Genomic DNA, 4,776 nt, shown 5'->3' with positions numbered 1-4,776 from the left:
CACCTCATACAAGGATTGATTCCCCTTTGTAATGTACTGCACCTCTTACTAGGATCTGTTCCCCTTTACCCAGATTTGGTTAGACATAAAATCACAAACTCGATCATACCATCTCAGGTGATTACTTAAGATCGGTTTCACTAATAAAAGTCATACCAATACATAAGTCAGGCTTTTGTGAATAGTTTTACCAAGAACACAAACAAGTCATGAACGGTGATATGCAATGAATAACATTACCAATAACACCTGGCGATTTCCTTTTCGATTCACAAACTAAGTTCATGAATTTACTTCCTTAGAACACATGTAAAACATTGTTTCCTAGGATGAAATCCTCACCTCATACCCATACATAATCACAATAGCATTTAAACGATTATGTCGATGTTTTATCTACAAAGTTTGATCGTTAAGTAATAAACCTCTTCCTGTCTCTCTTTCATCGTTCCTCCCCCTCTCTCTCTCGATCTCTCAGAAGAAACAATATCGAAGATAAACTCATTTCTCTTCTTTTTCTTCTTAGTTGTTCTTCGTTTTCTTTTTTCTGAACTTCTTCTTTTTCGCTGTTCTTCGATTTTTTTTCTTCTCAAAAGAATGAACTCAGAAATCGTTCTTATCAATTAAGAAGAAATCTGGAGAAGTAAATGAATTAGGAAAGTGTTACTGAGGTTGTGAATTTGGTTTTGGTTTTGGTTAGGGTTATTATTAATTGAAGAACGACGAATCAGTAAGAAATAGAGTTAGGGTTTCTGCAGTTAGTATTGAGTTTGTGAAAAATCGAAGGAGGAATTGGTGGATTGAATAACATAAGGAGGAGTCGGTAGTATTAACTCGGGTTACATAGCATAGGGTTAATCAGGAAGAGGAGGTTAGGGTTTGGAAATTGATTTAAGGTTCAATTAGTGATAGATGGGAAGAAATCAAAGACTGGATTTGGTGATTTTAGAAGTGAATCGATGTTTTGAAACGATGGTTCTGAGTATAGGTGATGGTGATTGAAGATGAAACCGATGGTTAAGGTTTGAAATTTGATTTAAGGTAAACTTTCTTTACCTAATAGAAGTCTGTTATGTTCCGTGACTTGTGATTGTGTTTGCCATTTGTGTATTTAAGCATTATTGTGAATACTTTTATGTTATGTGAATTGTGATTGTGCTGTAATTTGTTGAATTTTTGTTGTAGGTTACGGTAAAATTGAGAAAAAGTTAAGTAAATGAGGCTTTGGTCAAGTATATGATGGTAGAAGGGTTTCAGGTGGAAGTAGAACTTCTTGTCCAACTGCTGTAGAGGTATAGATCGATAGACATGGTTTGTTTTGATGATTGTCAGTGTTATGTTGATTTATTATTGTTTCAGATTCTTTCAGGTCTCGTGCGATGGAAAGTCTAATGATCAAACTGCTCATGGGAAATCCTATTTTGATTGTTGCGGTTTATGAAGCCTTGCCTATTTTCTGTCATGTCGAACCAGAATGGAAGCCAAGTAATTCAAAAACTTTGCAAACATGTGCAAAATATGGTGAATAAACTATATCATTTTTGTGATTTCCATGACATTCATGTTTCGGATTCAAGGTTGTGTCTTACTCGAAATATTGTTGTCCCTGACAGTACTTGGGGGATCTTTACGAAATAGCAGTAATAAACTGCGATAAGATTGCTACTACAAAACACAGATGTTTCTCTCTCAAAGCTGTTATTGAATCCATAGACGATCCTCTCAAATTTCAGCTGCTATCAATCATCATAGACCAGGCCGTGTCCCTTTATGCACACGAATACGTGTACTAAAGTCTAAACATAATATCTCAGTTCAAATATTCTGGTTAGTGTCCTCTGATCTGGCAAGTATTTGATGTTAAGTGTACTTTGCAGGAATTTTGTGGTGCAACATGTACTAGAGCGCCATCCTAATACTGCCAACCTTATATGCAATAACCTTAGGGGACACTTATTTCGAATTTCTAAGGATAAGTATGGCAGTAATGTTGTAGAAAAATGTATCAAATCGAATTCTACCGATGTTGTAGTTTCGCAACTCTTCTGTGATTGTAATCAACTTGTTGAACTCTCTCAAGATAAGTTTGGCAACTATGTCGTCCAGAAAGCCCTTAAGCTTGGTAAGGTACGCAGTGTTATCTAGCTATTTCTACTGCATTTATGAAAATTTTACAGGCATATAACTTTGGATAGCATTGATCTGAATTTCAAGTCTTGTGTTTGCCAGGGAAAGGCATTACGCCAACTAGTTGACGCCCTTCGTAAATGTTCGGGCGATCTCAAGAATCATCCAAATCGGAGGAATGTGCATAACTTGATTAAAAGGAGAATTGTTGTTGTACGAGAATGATTTAAGTTGTTGTACGAGAATGATTTAAGATATTGTTGCGTAGTATGGAGCCGTTATGCCCATTGTGCAGGTAATAGATATTCTAAGTACCTGGCTTAAGCTTGTTCATCATTCACACTTTCTCTATTGTTCGTTTTTTAGTTAAGCAATATGTTTCTTTACCTAGAATAGATATTCTCCAAGATCAGAGTAATATATATTGGAAAGTGCTGGTTGTGCATCCATATGAAGGGTTCACGTGGGATATGCATTTCCTTGTTAGTTATTTTGTTTTCTTCCAAGTAACTAGACTATTTGAGTAGGAATATCACTTTTAAGTAACTAGTTTGTTGAATTGTATTACGGAAACACTTATGATGTAGACAAGACGACGGATGATATTAATGAGCAGACTGAGAACATGAAGCAGGTTCATGAAGCTTTTTCAAATCTCGTTAGAGCAGCTGCCGACTTTGATGAGGTAACCTTTTGCATTTTATTTGTATTTGTTAAGATTAAAATTAACCTTGACCAGAGAGTGATGGTTATCTTTGTTGGTTGTAGAAAGAATTGAAATCTGAACTTGAGGAGTTGGAAGAAGCTGAATTGGAGGAACAAGTTCTACAACCTGTAGCCTAAACTCAGGTTCAAATAACGGTAAACTTTTCAGCTGTTTCATGTAGTTTAGCATTCTCCTGGTCATCATATTCTCCTTTCGTTTGTAATTTGTTTTTGGATATTTCAACTGATTCAATGTGGACTAAAATTTTCACAGAAGATGCATTGAAGGCGTTGCTTGTTTCAACTGGAGTGATCAAAGCTTAACCAACTGATGAAAGTTTAAGGGATTGAATGGTTGGCTTCGTTCATGTTTCTGCAGCAAATAAAGCAATAGATAACCACAAGGATAAACTGGTAGTAAAGGAGGCACCAAGAGCAGTGAGTATTAACTTTCTTGAATCAATCTTAAAACCTAGTGCAACATATACTGTAAGATCTATGTAACATGAGGTTGTGTAAAAACTTTTATTCGTTTTTAGAAAACAATTATTGAGTATGAATTATGAAACTTGAATTTGAATGCAAGGGAGAAAGCACGATAAAAACTTGCCCAGTATAGAATGAATGTAAAAGAGTCTTTAGGTACTTATCAGAATTGAAGCTTAACAGAATTTTGTTGGGTACATGGAAAAATTTGTGTTCTTTGTTAATAGAACTGGATGAATGTTGATATACATATACATTATTGATTGAAGCGATTATTGTTGAATGTGGATGGTTTCAAAGGTTTGTACAGGTATTTGGAATTCCGGCAAAAAATGTACTGCCGGTCAATACTGACCCGGTCAAAATTGGTCAGTACTAATTTTGATCAGGTCAATGTTAACTGGCGGTAATTTTTTTGATGTTACAAAAAATTTCGTAACGGCTTGAAGGTGTTACTACTGTCAGGTTACAAAATTTCGTATAGGATGTTGGATGTTCGACTCGCAACGTAGTAACGGCTTAAGCCTGTTACAAACGCCGTTACAAACCAAAATTCGTAACGACCCCGTTACCGTTACAAAAAATGTAACACCCCTTTTTGAAATAGGGAAAAGGCGTTACAACCTGATTTAGTAACAACTCATTTTTGTTTCTAATCCCAGAATTTGGTGTAGTGAATATGCCGACTTGAAAGATACATTAGGGAATGAAACAGTTCAAGTCAAATATCACTAACCTCAAGTGGAAGGATGATGTTGTCGTTGTAGCTCCTTGCTTCTTCACATCTTCAAGTCTTCGCAATACTTGTAGTGTCGCATATCCTAATACTTTCAAGCTAACATATACGAAGTTGGCTCTAGTACATAATCAAGCGACTCTTAACATAAGTTTTGATTCACTAAAATATGACAACCAAACTTGACATACCAACGCTTGGTGGGTTCAATCGAGCTATGCTCTAAAACTTTGTGCCGTATTCGGATGGTGTATGATGACTGATTTATGTATGTTGATTGTATGTCCAATTAAAGTAGAGTAGCTGTGTAGGAATTTGTTGAGGTTTTCACACGTCTTCAGGTCAGCTGCACAAGTAATGAGTTCAAATTGCCTGGAAATACGAGGGTACCCAAATATACCTCGATCTAAAACTTTTCCTACCTATAAGTCCTTTCTCCGAAAGTGGTTGTCTATGGACTGAGTCGAGAAAATACAACTAATCGGTTCACATTTCGTGTGATCGTCTATGGATACGAGATCGAGACAATACAACAACGAAGTATGTTTACTTGATAATAGGTTCGGACTTAACCAAACACAATAGGATTGCTATCAAGTAAATTATAAATTATCATTTGTGTAATTTACTTTAAGTTATAATAATAACAATTATAATTGCGGAAAATAAAAGTAAATGACACAACAAGATTTTGTTAACGAGGAAACCGAAAATGCAGAAAA

At 35.6% G+C, this 4,776-nt stretch overlaps 1 long non-coding RNA gene across 3 annotated transcripts; it reads left to right on the top strand.

Moving 5' to 3' along the window:
- The first annotated feature begins 486 nt into the window (after positions 1 to 486).
- On the top strand, positions 487 to 3,457 carry LOC113333887. 3 transcript variants are annotated; one of them, XR_003352405.1, is made up of 9 exons: positions 487 to 1,041; positions 1,186 to 1,292; positions 1,360 to 1,521; positions 1,614 to 1,786; positions 1,878 to 2,127; positions 2,230 to 2,422; positions 2,715 to 2,812; positions 2,896 to 2,988; positions 3,107 to 3,457. It is a non-coding gene; the product is annotated as an uncharacterized LOC113333887 (long non-coding RNA). The 3 variants fall into 3 exon arrangements; XR_003352406.1 differs by having other exon boundaries at positions 1,370 to 1,521; positions 1,614 to 2,127; XR_003352404.1 differs by having other exon boundaries at positions 1,614 to 2,127.
- The last annotated feature ends 1,319 nt before the right edge of the window (positions 3,458 to 4,776 follow it).

Source organism: Papaver somniferum, unplaced genomic scaffold, assembly GCF_003573695.1.
Source record: "Papaver somniferum cultivar HN1 unplaced genomic scaffold, ASM357369v1 unplaced-scaffold_135, whole genome shotgun sequence".
In the NCBI taxonomy this organism is placed as follows: Eukaryota; Viridiplantae; Streptophyta; class Magnoliopsida; order Ranunculales; family Papaveraceae; genus Papaver; species Papaver somniferum.
Note: the sequence above shows the minus strand (reverse complement) of the source record. Positions and strands in the feature narration are given on the sequence as shown.